The sequence below is a fragment of the Montipora foliosa genome, chromosome 1 (genome assembly GCF_036669935.1).
Source record: "Montipora foliosa isolate CH-2021 chromosome 1, ASM3666993v2, whole genome shotgun sequence".
In the NCBI taxonomy this organism is placed as follows: domain Eukaryota; kingdom Metazoa; phylum Cnidaria; class Anthozoa; order Scleractinia; family Acroporidae; genus Montipora; species Montipora foliosa.
Window position 1 is genome coordinate 29,970,607 of NC_090869.1, and position 17,500 is coordinate 29,988,106.

The following is a 17,500-nucleotide window of genomic DNA, read 5'->3' on the forward strand; positions in this document are numbered from 1 at the left end:
AGTCGAACTGTTTGCAAGTTAGGATTAAATTAAGCATTGTGAGCTTAAAATACCAGCCATCTCGAACTAGTATTCGAAGACAGACCTACAAGAAATAAGGAAGTGAACCCCACACAGATAGATCACCTTCCGATGTTTGAAAGACACGGCCACATTATCGCCTGTACTAAGGAAGACGATAATGAGGCAGAGATTGCAATCATTTATCACAATTATCGCCCGATAATGCAAAGCGTGAATAGACCGCCGGTGAAATGCACCCAAATTTCCATATTTCCGGAGAGTATCCGGACGCGATGACCGGACAAATTCATTGTAGCTCGGTCACATACCGTTTCTGACCTGTCAAATTATATAAAATAAATAACTCTTAAAACAGGGGCTCATGAACCAAAACTGGCCTTATATATTTCCCAAAAAGTTGTTGCTTAGAGCTTATGGCACTTTAAAGCAGTCATTGTCAGTCATTGTCTGCATTTCACCCAGGATTTCAGATCAAAGTTCCGCAACTGACAATATACAGCGACTTGCTACAACTGAAACAGCTGAACAGCATGGAAATTATAATTTATTTCATTTTCAAAACGATCAAATGTGACCGGTCAACATGACCGGCAAGACGAAAGGTTGACCGGTCAACTCCCAAATCACTTCGGACATTGTCCGTTGACCGGCCATTATTTCGAGCCCTCAAGTGCAGACCTTTGTAGAAAAAATATACCTCATCGAGTTTCGCTATAAAAAGCCTGCAGTTGCCTTCCAAGCGCTCATGAATATTCTCTACGAGTATTTGTCATACAAGGATTGCAAAATTTCAGGAGATAAGTCACTTTTTAACCTACATGACAGCATTCTAACCGTAATTCGGTCACTATTTTACTATCGTGTCACGCAAAAGCTTCGAAATTCAACCCTGCCTCATCACCAGACGAAAAACCTTATGAAACACAAAGGGTTATATAAGTTTCAACCCTATTCAATAAGAGAAATCAACCCTTCTCGAATCGGCACAACCCTTGCAAAAAAACAGTAAACCCATTCGGGATAAGGGTAAATTTCCATTTGTTTTGAAAGCTAACAGGAAAACAGTAGGGGTTATGTTAAGGGTTGTAATTTAATCAAACTAACCCTAACAATCTACAAAAGGGTTGTAAAATAATCAAATTAACCCTTACAATCAACGTGTTGGCGTTAGGGTTAAGCTTAGAAATAAGAATTATCTAAGGGTTAGAGCAAGGGTTGCAAATTACGTGAGGGTTAGTTTCAGGGTTAGTTTCAGGGTTGGGATTTAGGGTATAAGCACCGTTTGTCTACATTTCGTTAGTTTGGCTCAATTCGGTCTTCTCATTTTATCATTTTCTCTCCATTCTGCTTTGTAGCGACTAGATTTCATACTGCTGACTTGTTCATTTTATCAATCATTTTCTCGCATCGTTCATCATATATTGTAAATGTTCTCAGTCACTATCCAGGCTTCATCCTAGGAAATTATTCGCAATCTCACGATGAAAACTTTTCTTCACTTCGGTTAAAACTCCCTTTACGTGTGCTGTTTGCAGAATGGCGAACAAAATAGTATTGGTACTGCTTTTCTTGCTATCAAATTTACTTGGTACAAAGCTCAAATGGACGTTAAAATGATCAAGTCAACACCGTTCCAACCCCCGAAGAGAGCCTGGGACGAGGGTTTCTTCCCGCCATTTCAACCTGTTACCAGTATTTTCGGAGCGATTGAACTGTCGTTTGTTTCAAAATGGCAGCTAGAGATGCTCCGGATGAATATGTTCATATTCCCAAGCGATTAATACTCAAACTTTTACGTGATGAAGGCGGTTTAAGTTCATTGCCACGTTTGCCTTCACACGCCCGCCCTGTGATTGAAAACTGCGCTGAGACCATTCGAGAAATTGCTGCCAGCGCAGGTCTTACAGTGGCAGGAGAGAGTTCAAGTAGTTCCATCGATGAAAACAGATTACCTGCTGCCTCTCCAGTTACTAAAGGTACTGCTTTATACTTAATTTTATCTATTTGTACAAGGATTAATCAAATTACATTGAAGCGTACTTTATGAGATCAGGGTCAATAACTTAGAAAAGGTCTTTGGTTTCCCAATCTTGCTACCATTCCAGGAAAACTTGCATGAACATCCCTCAAACTTGGAATGATTGAAGACAAAACTTGTCACGTTTTTAGCCAATGAAAGCATGTTTCCCCGTTACCTGACCACGCTTAGATGAAAAAGACGGTACATAATTTGTTTTAAGCAGGTAAAGAGCCTGTGTATTCTCTGTTTTATTAAATAGGGCCCAGGCAGAGATATTATAAGCTACACAGGAAACAACTGTCTTAGGAGTATAGTTCTTCTCTGACCTTCCTGGGAAGTTAGATCACATTGTTTCTTATGGCTCCAACCGTTTGGGAGGATATTTTTTGCATGTACTAGATGTCTGTGCAGACCATGAAAGTTTCTGATTCACTAGTACACCAAGACAAGTAGAGATAGAAACAATTCTTGCAGCCTCTCAAATTGTAAGATTCCCCACACGTCACTACAATAGTCAAAAGTGAATTATAATTAAGCAAAATTAAAACTTAGTTCATATAGACTACTGGAGATGATGAATGTATCTTAAGATGTAATTATTCAAATGCCTTAGCATAAACCTTCAACACAAGAAACTGTTGTCATTGTTCAACTGCTTGCAACGTGAACCTGACCTATTTTAAGAGCTTCAAAAATTCTTGTTAAGATTTATGGGCCGGGTGCAAAGTCACTGATCACCTTGCTTTACAGCTCAAACCCTATATTAGATGCCCAATATTTGCTAGTTATTTTGAAGACATTTAGGTAAGTTTGGTGGCTTAGTGTAACTACTTCATTTCTCTCAATAATGCTTTCTTCACAGAACAAGAGGGCGAAGAATGTCAGTTGATTCAGGAGGCTGACTCAGTGGCAAATCTTGGTGCTGTTGCTGGTGGTGGTGGTGATGATGACAAAAAGGTTGCACCAGTCGAGTTCGAACTAAGTTGAGGGGGAGGAATAGGCCCAGAGCCAATGAAGGAGAGGAAGATCCCATCCCAGCCTCTCAGGAAAGTCAAGTGACAGAAAACCAGGCTCTGCAGGATAACCCTCCCAACAGGCATTTGAAGTATGTGGTTGAAAATCTGCGTGCTCGCCAAAACAGTATGGCTAAGGCCAAGTTTATGTTAACCTACTTCAGTAACTGTAGTTTCAATGCTGCACTTTCTCCTGATGGCATTATCAGATTTTCAGATGCTGAGGCAGTTGAGCTATCACGATATGTGCAAGAGCTAGATGAAGGCACTGGGGATATAGAGGAACCACAGATATGCATTTCTTAAGACTGTAACGTATTCTAAGAGACAACATGAAAACAAGCAAAGAAAGAATGCAAATTTCATTTTTTGGAATCACCACCACCACCATGACGGCAGCGACGACGACAACGACCACTACCACCACCATGACTACTACTACTACTACTACTACTACTACTAATCAATATAGCAGAACTAAAAAACCAGTATGGAAACTGCTCATATTATATGAACAGCGGAAAAGGATAAGATATACAATGTGCACAAACTAATTTCTTTCTACCCCTAGGTTGCGGAGGAAACCCGAGGCACCCAAAACTACTCACAAAAAGATAATATTTTTTATGAGAATTCTTTAAAAAGTGCTGCAGATATAGACAGAAAAGGAAAGAAAAATGAAGGATGCTTATTGGTTACCCTAGGTAACTGGTTGTAGCCAGGAGCCAATGAAAAGCAGATGTAACACATTTTATCTGAGAGCATTGGTGAATAATAATGACAACAACAATAATAACGGTGACCTTATTGTTCCCTGCTCACCTAAAATTTTAAGAAAAAAAAAACGTAAGAAATAAAAGGGTTAACTTAAGTAATAGAGTAGGTTGTCTTTGGCAGTACAAATATTCGGAAAATTATCGATGATACCTTTATCATCTCTGCAACAGAGATGAAGACCAATTCTATGTTCACTTTTTATCCCTCACAATTGATCATGTATAATTTCAGGAAAACCTATGTACTCACCTGAAATGCATGTCATTTATTTTGCCCTTAGGTTATCGAGAAACTGAGTTTAGCAATCCAGCAAAAATTTCAGTTAACGGTGCAGCAGACCGCAAAAGTTGGTAAAGTGCTCTGTGAAGCAATGGAGATTTTACCAAGTGAGCCAAGTGACGAAGACAACGAAAATTCGCAAAGTAGGAGGGTGAGATTGGCGGACCTTTTGGACAAGAAAGCTAACATTGGCTCCTCGTCGTCCTCAATGATTGATGCAATGAATGTGCATAAGAACCTTGCACGCTTTCCTATTTTGGGGTTTTCGAATGAACCTATTAGTCATCTTGCCAACAAGATGGATCTATCAAAGGAAGTGCTCAGTTCCACTACCAGCTACCTCGAACTGGGAAAGCTGAACCGATAGATTTCTTTAAGAGGCCCTTGAAAGAATATTGGTTCAAGTTTCTAGCGAGTCCTTCAGAACACGAACTACGTATTCTTGATGCCATAATTGAGACTTGTGATGGTCTTGAGGCCAACCAGAAGGCGGTCTTGATGTCTCTCTTTGATCCTAGACTAGCAACTGCTGAGGGGCCTTTCTACCTCAGTGGGAATTGCCATGTCTTTACAGGGTTTTGCCAACGATTGCTTGATCTTCAAGGCGTGGCAAAAGCAAATAACAAAGGTGAAGAGTCTCCCGGGGAGAAAATGACTGTAGAAGGGAAAGAGAAACTTAAACAGAAGCCTGACGTACACGAACTGTCGCAGTGTTTTGCCACTGCAATAACATTTGGCAAAATTCAAAAAGAACATCACGACTATATGAAGCAAGATTTTTGTCTTAGTTGTGCAATGTGAACCAGTTAACAGTCCATGACTCGATAACGCTTCTCAATTAACATTTGCCAATACAATGGCTATTCTTTTTTCTTTCTTTTTCAGGATGTTGGAACTGTGGCGGAGGGGGCCATTTAAAGGCACAGTGCCCCAGGAAGGGGGGCAATCGAGGGAGGGGTGCGGGTGCAATCCGCAGTAGGGGTGGGGCTGCAATCCGCGGCAGAGGTGCGAGTGCAAGCCGTGATAAGGGTACAATGCGCGGGAGGGGCCGGGGAAACAGGGGAGAAATCGTCAACATAAATCGGGGGAGGGTGATCAATATCTATTATAAGTAAAGGGACCTTGTCACATTACAGTCAAGCTCTGTCTGCTGTACTGAAATTCTTAGTTTATGCAGGAAAATATTTCAGCTCTACATTCAGAATTGTTCTCAAAATGCATGACTGCCCTTTCAGTGCACCATATCTCGTAGGCAAGTGCGAAAGGGTACTTGAAATGATTATTCAATGATGTTAATATGGCAGACTTTGAGTTAACATGACGTATTCATGGAGGCTATCTTAAGCATTTTTGTTTGATATCATTGGTAGGGATTTCCTAAGATATATGTCAATTCAGAATCTTAAAAATTTAAATGCTAATCTACCTTCAAAAGTTGTTTAAAATACTCTGTGTAATGTAAATAAATACTTAATGATTATTATCGATCGGGTTAAATGTACAGAATCTACTGCCAAGTTTTTGGAAGCAAAGCAGGCTAGCACAACCATCGGTTTTTGATGGGATGATGCTGACCACAAAGACGGTATGCAGCATTGTTGTAAAGTGATACAATGCAGTAAGTACCAAGTAATTCTTGTTCCCTTCACAGAATTGGGATCTTGTGAATAAATAATTAGTTACCACTAATACATTCCAACTTCATTTTAAGGATTGCAGTGCAAGCACAACAAAATCATACATTCTGCACACGGTGCCAATAATCACAACCGAAAATGATTTTGACTATATCAACTGAGTAGACATTGGTTTCCATTTTCATCAAATACATTGTTAAGGACAGCTCTAAGTGTATATTGGAGACAAAACCAGTAAAGATATCATAATTAAGGCCGTCAGAGGGGGTAGCCATGTTGCTTTGTGACATGTTTCCCAGGAACGTAAATGTTGCTGTCTGAACCATGTGCCCATTGATGTTGCCACGGCTGCCACTTCACCTCTTTCCAGAGTAGTGCATCTGTGCTTACGCATTAATGGTATCATAGAATCCGAAGTGACCCAAAACACAAAAAAAGTAAAGAAAATTGTGGCTGTTTGGGGAGGGGAAGGGGGAATTTTTAAACATTTTGAACTATTTCCAAATTCTCTTTTTATCCATAAATAATGAAGCTCAACTGATGTATTATAAATCAAAGGAAGACAAGGTATTTGAATTGTTGGATCCATTCGTCATTTTTAGGTCCAGGTGAGAAATTGGAGCCTCAGTTAAAGGGCATAGGCCTCGAGAAGGCTCACACTTCACTTCAAAAGGCTATGACAGATGCACATAAGAGCATCTGGGTGGTTACATCTCATGTGTATAAGGTGATCAAGGATAGACATGACAACGCCTGAATCACCAACTGACTGAAGAGATTGAAAATGCCTGTGAGAATTTAAAAGGAGATATTCGTGCCCAACAAATGTACACATTAACGCTGTGCTGTGCTACAAAGGTATGAAGTTCAATTTCATGTTAATTGAATGATTTAACAATCAATGCATATTTCGAATTAATTGCTGACGCAGCAAAGGAGCCTGAAGCGACTGAGCGAAGTCAGGAGATATAATCGGCAAGGGAATCTAGCCTCCAACATTTCTACCACAATGCATTGCTCTGTACCCACAAATTCAACCACAATGCCTTGCACGCCGTGTTTCGTGCCATGTGCTTTTCTTCTGTGATCGAAGGTAAGTTCAGCTTTAAATTTGCTTGATAAATGTTTGTTTTATAAACAAAAATTTAACTATTAAGGCATCAACGCATACTGTAGTCCTTTAAAAGGCTCAGACAAAGCTTTTGCGTAGTTGTTCTTGAATGTTTCACAAAAGAAAATCTTATTTCGTGATTTGAATGTTCGAGAAAACAACCAAGACATCACAAAATGGCGGCTAATGCACGTTTGTTGGATCTCTGACCAAATTTCTTCCTTTTCAGAACACAAACTGCTACCTATTTCTGACCAAATTTCTTCCTTTTTAGAACACAAACTGCTACTGCTACTTATAGCGAGGTAAGAACTTTTGATAATTTGCGAAGTTTTGTAATGAATTAATAGTGACTGCCGCGAATGCATAAGCTTATTTACTCCAACAAGGCAAGGGAATTATCGCAACGGAATTTTCATTTCTTTGGTGTCGGAATAATGCTTTGTTCATTATTTTGAACATGACATTTGTTCATCTCGAATGGATCGAGCACATTGTGGTAATCACACAAAATGCGAATGGTCATATTCTTTACTTCTCTAGAGTGGGTAGTCTGCTAACCAGGGTCCCTCACCTCCATGTGAACACACTTCATGCCCAGGATTTTGCATATCCTGGTCAGGAAAATAGATTAAAACATTACAGGAAATTCATGTATTTTGGTTTTGATTTCAGATTTTACAGCTTAAAGCACATTTGGATGGTATATTTTATATGCCTCGTTTGGTTGTGTTTCAACACGCCTCGTTCATATCTATGTCTTGAAAGTTGAAGAAAGAAGTTGAAAGACACCTTTAAGGAAGGTGAGATTAAAAATGGGAAATAGCTTGGAACAGTACAGAGCAACTATAGGGACACATTTTATATTCTTATCGTCCAGACATTACCAGTTGTGTATGACAGGAAAATTTTGGAGTACAATCCTGTTGTTATTTTATGTGGAAGCAATTTATTTACCAACTTTAAAGGTTGTTGTTCAGAATTATAACATGATGAGATTCAATCGTCTTTGGTTGACCCAAATCTATCTCTATCAGTTCTACATACCTGAATTAATTCAGCTAGCAAATGATATAGAAGTCAATCCTGGACCAGAAATATCTACTGACAGTCTAAATTTGGAAGACCCAAATAAAAAGAACTATTTTTTTATTGAACCTTGGAATACTGAATGTCAGGCATTTTGGTGTTCTGCTCTGGATTTGCCACTGCTTGTCAAACACAAAAATTGTTCAGAAATGGTCAAACCGTTGGAAAGGCCTTCCAAACTGTATCGAATACTAGGTGATGGCAATTGCTTATTCCGTGTCCTTTCTTATGCAATAACTGGGAGACAAAATTATCACAGCTTAGTCAGAGAAAAGATAGTTCAACATATCAGACATAAGGAGCATGCATTACTTGCTCACATGAATGGCAGTGTGAATGAATATTTGGCCCGCACAGGAATGACAAATCAACATGTTTGGGGAACAGATATTCATTTACATTTTATGCATTTCTTTTACTCAAATCAGCTCATAAAACCAATTCAGACTCCTTTTCATTCAGACAGTACCAACTATCACACCTCCTGGGTACATTTGTCGGTTTGTCATACCTTCCTGCCTAAACCTAGAATTAGTTCAGTACTAAATTGTATTGTTGAAAATTAACCTCTGTTTTGCTTGTACTGAGTTCTCGGTCCGGTTACTCAAAGCACGAATAGCACTAACCCAAGGTCAATGGTTTTGTTCAGAGTCAAGTTAACCCACTTTTCAACAATTAGATCCTGGCAACTAGATAGAAGAAACATTTGTACCCCTGACCACCCCTTTCCCATGCAATTAAAAGTTGCTGCACAGCAGCAGCCCTCATGATTTCTAGAACGCAACATAGATTTCAAACCATTGCGAAACATGCTACAACTGCTGGAAAAGACGCTGCACAAAAGCACAACAAAAAGTGGTCTGCTTTCAATCTCAATCCCTTTCGCCATCCATTACACGTCAGCATTCACTACCAATAGGTAGACTAGTATAACAATATTTTCTAATCAATAAGTAAATTTTAAGGGATTTTCCATGGGGACAACGTTTGTCAACTACCGAGTGCAAGCTGACATTGTCTTACAAATATTATTTTTCATAGATTTTACAGGCTGTCAGTTTGGATGAGAAGTATACATTGGTTCTTGATAAACCTCTGAACCTAATACTCCCGTCATATGTCAGCTCTGGTGATTGTCATAACGATTTTTCTTCCACTTCGACCTCTGGCTGTGGCTCATCAAACGTGCAGTCACCAGTGACCTTAAGGTAAGATAAGAAAGAGAACGGGGAGATCTAGGACTGCTACTGGAAGTAAATTTGACCTTTTACACATGCACACTAGTACCTGCTGCTCAGCCCTTTCGTGTCCTGGTCTTGTAGAGGATGCCATTTCTGGCCTTTTGCCGTCCTGTTGAGAACGTGAGTATTCCTCTTCTTATTTTGATTCATAAAATACCAAAAGTGACATTTTTTGAGGTTTGGAAAAAGCATTTTGTAAACGTTACATTTCTCATGATTACAAGCTATAAATCGATAAAATTTGTGTAGATAAAGTAGGTAATAGTGTTCGTTTTTGTCTTAGTGTCCGTTATGAGTGTTTCAGCCAAGAAGATCAATTCTCCGTGAGTATTGTTGAACTAAAAGATTATAATAGCATTAGTTGGTCTTAAATTCATTTGCCAGCAAGTAAGTAATTTTCCTGTCCTACATCTGTTCATGACACAATGGTAATGTAATGCTTTGTAGTGTTTTTTTTTCCCCAGGAGATTGTCTGATGGAGTTCACTTCATAACAGGAAAAAAATGGGAACGTACAAAAACAAAAAGCTCTATTCGTTCACAAAGGAAGTGCTCAGTTCCACTACCAGCTACCTCGAACTGGGAAAGCTGAACCGATAGATTTCTTTAAGAGGCCCTTGAAAGAATATTGGTTCAAGTTTCTGGCGAGTCCTTCAGAACGCGAACTACGTATTCTTGATGCCATAATTGAGACTTGTGATGGTCTTGAGGCCAACCAGAAGGCGGTCTTGATGTCTCTCTTTGATCCTAGACTAGCAACTGCTGAGAGGCCTTTCTACCTCAGTGGGAATTGCCATGTCTTTACAGGGTTTTGCCAGGACCAACGATTGCTTGATCTTCAAGGCGTGGCAAAAGCAAATAAGAAAGGTGAAGAGTCTCCCGGGGAAAAAGTGACTGTAGAAGGGAAAGAGAAACTTAAACAGAAGCCCGACGTACACGAACTGTCGCAGTGTTTTGCCACTGCAATAACATTTGGCAAAATTCAAAAAGAACATCACGACTATATGAAGCAAGATTTTTGTCTTAGTTGTGCAATGTGAACCAGTTAACAGTCCATGACTCGATAACGCTTCTCAATTAACATTTGCCAATACAATGGCTATTCTTTTTTCTTTCTTTTCCAGGATGTTGGAACTGTGGCGGAAGGGGCCATTTAAAGGCACAGTGCCCCAGGAAGGGGGGCAATCGAGGGAGGGGTGTGGGTGCAATCCGCAGTAGGGGTGGGGCTGCAATCCGCGGTAGAGGTGCAAGTGCAAGCTGCGGTAAGGGTACAATGCGCGGGAGGGGCCGGGGAAACAGGGGAGAAATCGTCAACATAAATCGGGGGAGGGTGATCAATATCTATTATAAGTAAAGGGACCTTGTCACATTACAGTCAAGCTCTGTCTGCTGTACTGAAATTCTTAGTTTATGCAGGAAAATATTTCAGCTCTACATTCAGAATTGTTCTCAAAATGCATGACTGCCCTTTCAGTGCACCATATCTCGTAGGCAAGTGCGACAGGGTACTTGAAATGATTATTCAATGATGTTAATATGGCAGACTTTGAGTTAACATGACGTATTCATGGAGGCTATCTTAAGCATTTTTGTTAGATATCATTGGTAGGGATTTCCTAAGATATATGTCAATTCAGAATCTTAAAAATTTAAATGCTAATCTACCTTCAAAAGTTGTTTAAAATACTCTGTGTAATGTAAATAAATACTTAATGATTATTATCGATCGGGTTAAATGTACAGAATCTACTGCCAAGTTTTTGGAAGCAAAGCAGGCTAGCACAACCATCGGTTTGTGATGGGATGATGCTGACCACAAAGACGATATGCAGCATTGTTGTAAAGTGATACAATGCAGTAAGTACCAAGTAATTCTTGTTCCCTTCACCGAATTGGGATCTTGTGAATAAATAATTAGTTATCGCTAATACATTCCAACTTCATTTTAAGGATTGCAGTGCAAGCACAACAAAATCATACATTCCGCACACGGTGCCAATAATCACAACCGAAAATGATTTTGACTATATCAACTGAGTAGACATTGGTTTCCATTTTCATCAAATACATTGTTAAGGACAGCTCTAAGTGTATATTGGAGACAAAACCAGTAAAGATATCATAATTAAGGCCGTCAGAGGGGGTAGCCATGTTGCTTTGTGACATGTTTCCCAGGAACGTAAATGTTGCTGTCTGAACCATGTGCCCATTGACGTTGCCACGGCTGCCACTTCACCTCTTTCCAGAGTAGTGCATGTGTGCTTACGCATTAATGGTATCATAGAATCCGAAGTGACCCAAAACACAAAAAAAGTAAAAAAAATTGTGGCTGTTGGGGGAGGGGAAGGGGGAATTTTTAAACATTTTGAACTATTTCCAAATTCTCTTTTTATCCATAAATAATGAAGCTCAACTTATGTATTATAAATCAAAGGAAGACAAGGTATTTGAATTGTTGGATCCATTCGTCATTTTTAGGTCCAGGTGAGAAATTGGAGCCTCAGTTAAAGGGCATAGACCTCGAGAAGGCTCACACTTCACTTCAAAAGGCTATGACAGATGCACATAAGAGCATCTGGGTGGTTACATCTCATGTGTATAAGGTGATCAAGGATAGACATGACAACGCCTGAATCACCAACTGACTGAAGAGATTGAAAATGCCTGTGAGAATTTAAACAGGAGATATTCGTGCCCAACAAATGTACACATTAACGCTGTGCTGTGCTACAAAGGTATGAAGTTCAATTTCATGTTAATTGAATGATTTAACAATCAATGCATATTTCGAATTAATATAACAATATTTTCTAATCAATAAGTAAATTTTAAGGGATTTTCCATGGGGACAACGTTTGTCAACTACCGAGTGCAAGCTGACATTGTCTTACAAATATTATTTTTCATAGATTTTACAGGCTGTCAGTTTGGATGAGATGTATACATTGGTTCTTGATAAACCTCTGAACCTAATACTCCCGTCATATGTCAGCTCTGGTGATTGTCATAACGATTTTTCTTCCACTTCGACCTCTGGCTGTGGCTCATCAAACGTGCAGTCACCAGTGACCTTAAGGTAAGATAAGAAAGAGAACGGGAAGATCCAGGACTGCTACTGGAAGTAAATTTGACCTTTTACACATGCACACTAGTACCTGCCGCTCAGCCCTTTCGTGTCCTGGTCTTGTAGAGGATGCCATTTCTGGCCTTTTGGCGTCCTGTTGAGAACGTGAGTATTCCTCTTCTTATTTTGATTCGTAAAATACCAAAAGTGACATTTTTTGAGGTTTGGAAAAAGCATTTTGTAAACGTTACATTTTTCATGATTACAAGCTATAAATCGATAAAATTTGTGTAGAAAAAGTAGGTAATATTGTGTTCGTTTTTGTCTTAGTGTCCATTATGAGTGTTTCAGCCAAGAAGATCAATTCTCCGTGAGTATTGTTGAACTAAAAGATTATAATAGCATTTAGTTGGTCTTAAATTCATTTGGCAGCAAGTAAGTAATTTTCCTGTTCTACGTCGGTTCATGACACAATGGTAATGTAATGATATGTAGTTTTTTTTTTCCAGGAGATTGTCTGATGGAGTTCACTTGACAAGATAAATAAAACGGGAATGTACAAAAACAAAAACCTTTTATATTACACTTGTATTAGTTCCTTATTTTTGTTTTTTACTATCCCTTTAAGCAGCAAAACAGGGTAACATTTAACCAGTTGGAGTTAGGCCCTCACTTCATTTAATTTGTAACAGCTGATAAAATGAATACATTGTCCAGGTTATTTGATTCTATGACTGTATTTTGTCGGTAAAGCCTATAAGGTGACATGCAAGCTAACTAGTTAGGTTTTAATACCCTAATTCGTACTTGATTTGCTCCTGCTTTTATGTGGCTTTTGTTGATGTCATGTGCAGTCTGGGTTCTCAAGGAATAATTTATTTTGTGATGATGTGTATCATGTTTTAGGAAATCAATGATTTGGAATGAAGAAAAGGATGAGTAGGTTTGTAAAGAAATCTGGTTGTCAATGTGTTTTGTGGCGCCAACAGAAGTACTGTGGGAAAAGGTGGCTGAAAATCTAAACAAACTCCAAGATGTATGTTTTAAAGTGGTTAAGAGAGCAGAGCGTTACAGCTATAACAATCTTGGAAAGGACCTGAGGAAAAAATCACAACTAAAGAGAAGGCAAGTGCTATAGAGACTGAGATGACAAACTTGGAGAAAGCTTTGATTGAAAGAGAGGATGTAGTTGAGTCTGAGTACAGAGTGTAGTTGATGACCAAAAGACATGAGAAACAGAGGAATGGAAAGTATTGGGCTTCAGGAAATGCAGAAGGAAGAATTGGAGATGAAAAGGATGCAGTTGGAAAGAGAAGGAAATTTGATGAATCTCATGGTGAGTCAACAACAGCAGCAACATAAACAGATGCATGTTTTACAAGCCATGATGAGCATGCAAGCACAACACCAAAGCTGATCGAGGTGACCAGCTGCCTTTTGTTGGGTTTGTTTTCTTTGTTAGGTTCCAGTTTGGTCAAATGTGTCTTTAAAATGTAACCAAGACAACGAGGGGTCATTGTTTATGGATATAATGTTTTGAAATGAACTGCAAACTCTTGCAAAATTTTTGTCAACAGAGAGCTTTATTAATTAACCAACTTAGTTGTATTATTTGTGAATCCCACTTTATTGGTTACTTGCACAATTCTCAGAATTAGAAACGTTTTCACCAGGAAAAGGCACTAGCGCCTAACAAAACTTGTTTCCCATAGAACGATAAATTTAGAAAGTTTGATGATTTTTATTACACTATTTATTTACCGTATTTACCCGTGTATAATACGCACTTTTTTCCCGCTAAAACAGCTCCGAATATTGAGATGCGTATTATACACGGAATCCATTGTTTTAGACACGCGTCCCTCATAAGCATAAAAACAAAGACGCATTGGTTTTGGATTGAAAAGTGAGAGGCTTGACCAAGATCCACTAGAAAATTAACCTTTCCTTTTAAATGAAAAACTAAACAACATAGCCTTCACTTTTGAGCGATAAACTGAAACATCAAAATGGCCACGAAACTCCCCGGAGTTTACGATGCTGGTCTGATAAATAACGCTCGTTAATTTCGCTGAAGATCATCCGATTTCACACTGTTATATTATAAAACTTTGCAAAGAACATTACTACCCACTACATGTTACTGGAAATATGGACAAAACGCCACTCATCTGCCGCAGAACCAAATGATCAACATTACACCACAGAGAAGAATATTAATGTCACGCAACTGTTTTGTTGGCGCGTGCTGGTGATGGACCAAATTAAGACCAATGGTGATTTTCAAGAGGAAAACGGTGCCTAAAGTTGAAAACAAGCACAGGGTTATCAGCGATGCCCAAGAGAAAGGCCGAATGGATGCCGAAGGAATGAAGAGTTTGGCGTGCTCCACGTGTTGGGACTGGGGAGACGAAGAAGCCTGCTTGTTTATGCTTCCGAAGCTTGTGTGACTGAAAGCATGAAAGCAGCAGAGAAAACACCAATTTAGCAGTAATTCTTGGCGGATTGACCTCAGTTCTGCCTGAAGAGATGATTGAGTCGTATTTTGTCAAATATGGAGTAGTAAAAAAACCTTGATAACACACGAGACGATCTTGTGGACAGACAACAAGATGAACTTGTCGATGACGAATCTTGTGCGAGAGAAGTGCTGTTCGATTGTGACTAAAAGTTAAAGGTTTCATTTTTTAAACACTTTACATAGGCTTATTTACTTTACTGTTGTATGTAGCGGAGCAAATTTTCTTATCCAGGAAATGGATTTTTTTCACACTAGTTTTGCTTTTTGCTCTAACTATTTTTTTTCAAAATGCAGTCCAAAGTTGGGGTGCGTATTATACACGGGCGTGTATTATACACGGGTAAATATGGTAACGGCTTTAGAATGGTTCCAATAAAGTTATTTGTGGGAGGCGTGGTGGCCTCATGGTTAGTGTGGTCGACTCCGGATCGAGTGGTCCGGTTTTGGGTCCTGGCCGGGGGACATTGTGTTGTGTTCTTGGGCAAGACACTTTACTCTCACGGTGCCTCTCTCTACCCAGGTGTATAAATGGGTACCGGCGAAATGCTGGGGATAACCCTGCGATGGACTAGCATCCCATCCAAGGGTGAGTAGAAATACTCCTAGTCACTTAATGCTACGGAAACCAGAGATAAGTGCCGGCCTGATGGGCCTTCTGGCTCGTAAGCAGTGACTTTTTAAATAAAGTTATTTTGAAGATAATTTATATGGTGGGTGGGGCAGGGGGGATGGGTGGTGTGAAGAAACTTGGGTGGTCAAGCCCATATCATATTCCTCATAAAAGTGACTGATCCATATGGCTTACTTAATTAGTATCAGTTTAGATGAGACGACCATAGAAGAAGCATTCAATTAAAATGGTGTACACTAGGAGGGTTGAGGGCAAAAAAACTCTGATGTGGAATTTCCATACATGCACGTCAAGGCATTGCAAAGAATGGCACATGTCATGTACATTTTCCCTAGAGCACTCACGGAAATCTTAGAGTTTCTTTTTAAGTCGAGAAATTTAAAGTAGTTCACAATGTCACCAAAAAGCCATTCTATAGAAATGTGAACAGTACTCATGGCCTTGTATTACTCCTCCATGCGAGGTGTCATTCCTACACATCTGTGCGGGACTTGCAAGTGGACATGCAAGGGATAAGGAGGGTCCCATAAAGAGCCAATGGCTCTCCTTCACGGAAAAAAGCATTTTAAAAAGTGGGAAAAGTTAATTAGTTTTTTTTCCGATAAGTAATGTCACCATTGTGTTTCATTATTAGAGTAATGTTTAAAGTGAAGTCATTGTATTCCATATACTAGGTAACTGTATTTCTATAATAGCTGTTGTGTGTGTTTCGCTACACATTTATCTGTTTTTATGTCATGTAAGCATGATGTGTCTTTTTTGTCTTTTTAGTTTGTACGTTATCGTAAGAAATTCTCTAATAAGAAATAATAAATTATAAATAATAATAATAATAATAATAATAATTATGGAGATGATCATAAGGAAAAAGACAAAATTAAATGAAAATGTATGGCAATCTGGTCTTAGGTAATGAAAAACGCTTGCAGACAACTGCAGGTGCTTGGACCACCCAGCTGGAAGAAAGTCAAACAGTGGCTGATGATTTACCAGTGTCCACCCCTTATCATATGCCCTGTAGTTTTACAGCAAGCTCCTCCACTCAAGCTACATCTATGACCTCACAACGTCCATGTGAAGTTCTCTTGAGTGCTTAAGAATGGAAAGACATAATAGCTCAGTTCTTTGGTACAAAAACGGTAGTACACAGCTATTACACATGTCCTTCCAAACTGTGCAATAGCTTAAGGAATGAAGAGATAGCAAGACTGAAGCAACAGAAGAAAAAGTACATTCATACTTGGCACCAAGAGAAGGAAAATTGGTGGCTTTGTTTTGTAGAGGGTGAAGGTATGATCTGCCTGTTATGCAAGAAGCAAGCCATAAAAACTGCAAAATAAAGAAGAATCAGCCTTCACTCAAACAGCAAGCATGCCACTAAAGTTCGACGCCCTTAAGGTACATCGTGATTCTGACCGACATTGTAAAGCAGTCAGTCAAGAACTTTTACAGCGCATGTCTGTATTCCATAAAAAAGTTGTCGAACGAAAAGAAACTGCCAAGGAAGTCTTGGAGAAGGCTTTTTCGGTTGCTAACTTTCTGGCAAAGGAGCACATTGCAAACAGAAAGTTTCTTAACTTGATTAAGTTTGCAGAGGATTCCCCTGCTGTAAACCATCTCGAATACTACAATCACAGGTCTGAAGGTCTATCCGAGAAATCTTCCTCGTCTTGGGAGAATCCATCAAGGAAGAAATAGTGCACAGTGCACAAAAGGCCCAAAGTTATGGGCTCATGGTAGATGAAGTCACTGACATCTCTGTGCAATCCCAAATGCTTACATTCATACAGTTGTAAGCCTGTTACTGCTTGCATGGATATTACATTTCTATCAGTCCAAAACGTCCTAGAGGAATTTGCAAGTGCCAATGCTGATGCCCTAATATCCCTTATCAAGGATGAGTTGCAGCAGTGCAGTTTAAGTCTAACAAATCTTAAAGGCCTTGCGACAGACGGGGCTTCAGTGATGACTGGAAAAAACAACGGTGTAGCAACAAAGCTTGAAGAGCGCAACCCAGTCTTGATCAGTGTTCATGTATTTGTCATAAGCTGGCCTTAGCGTGCACTGATACTAACAAGGAGATTGATTACATTA

At 39.3% G+C, this 17,500-nt stretch overlaps 1 protein-coding gene and 1 pseudogene across 6 annotated transcripts in view; one reads left to right on the forward strand and one right to left on the reverse strand.

The window, feature by feature from the left end:
- Window positions 1-17,500, reverse strand: part of LOC137996172 (WD repeat-containing protein 88-like) — a 79,481-nt gene that overhangs the window by 8,088 nt on the left and 53,893 nt on the right. The window lies entirely within an intron of this gene.
- Window positions 16,388-17,500, forward strand: part of LOC137982107 (zinc finger protein 862-like) — a 1,157-nt pseudogene continuing 44 nt past the window's right edge.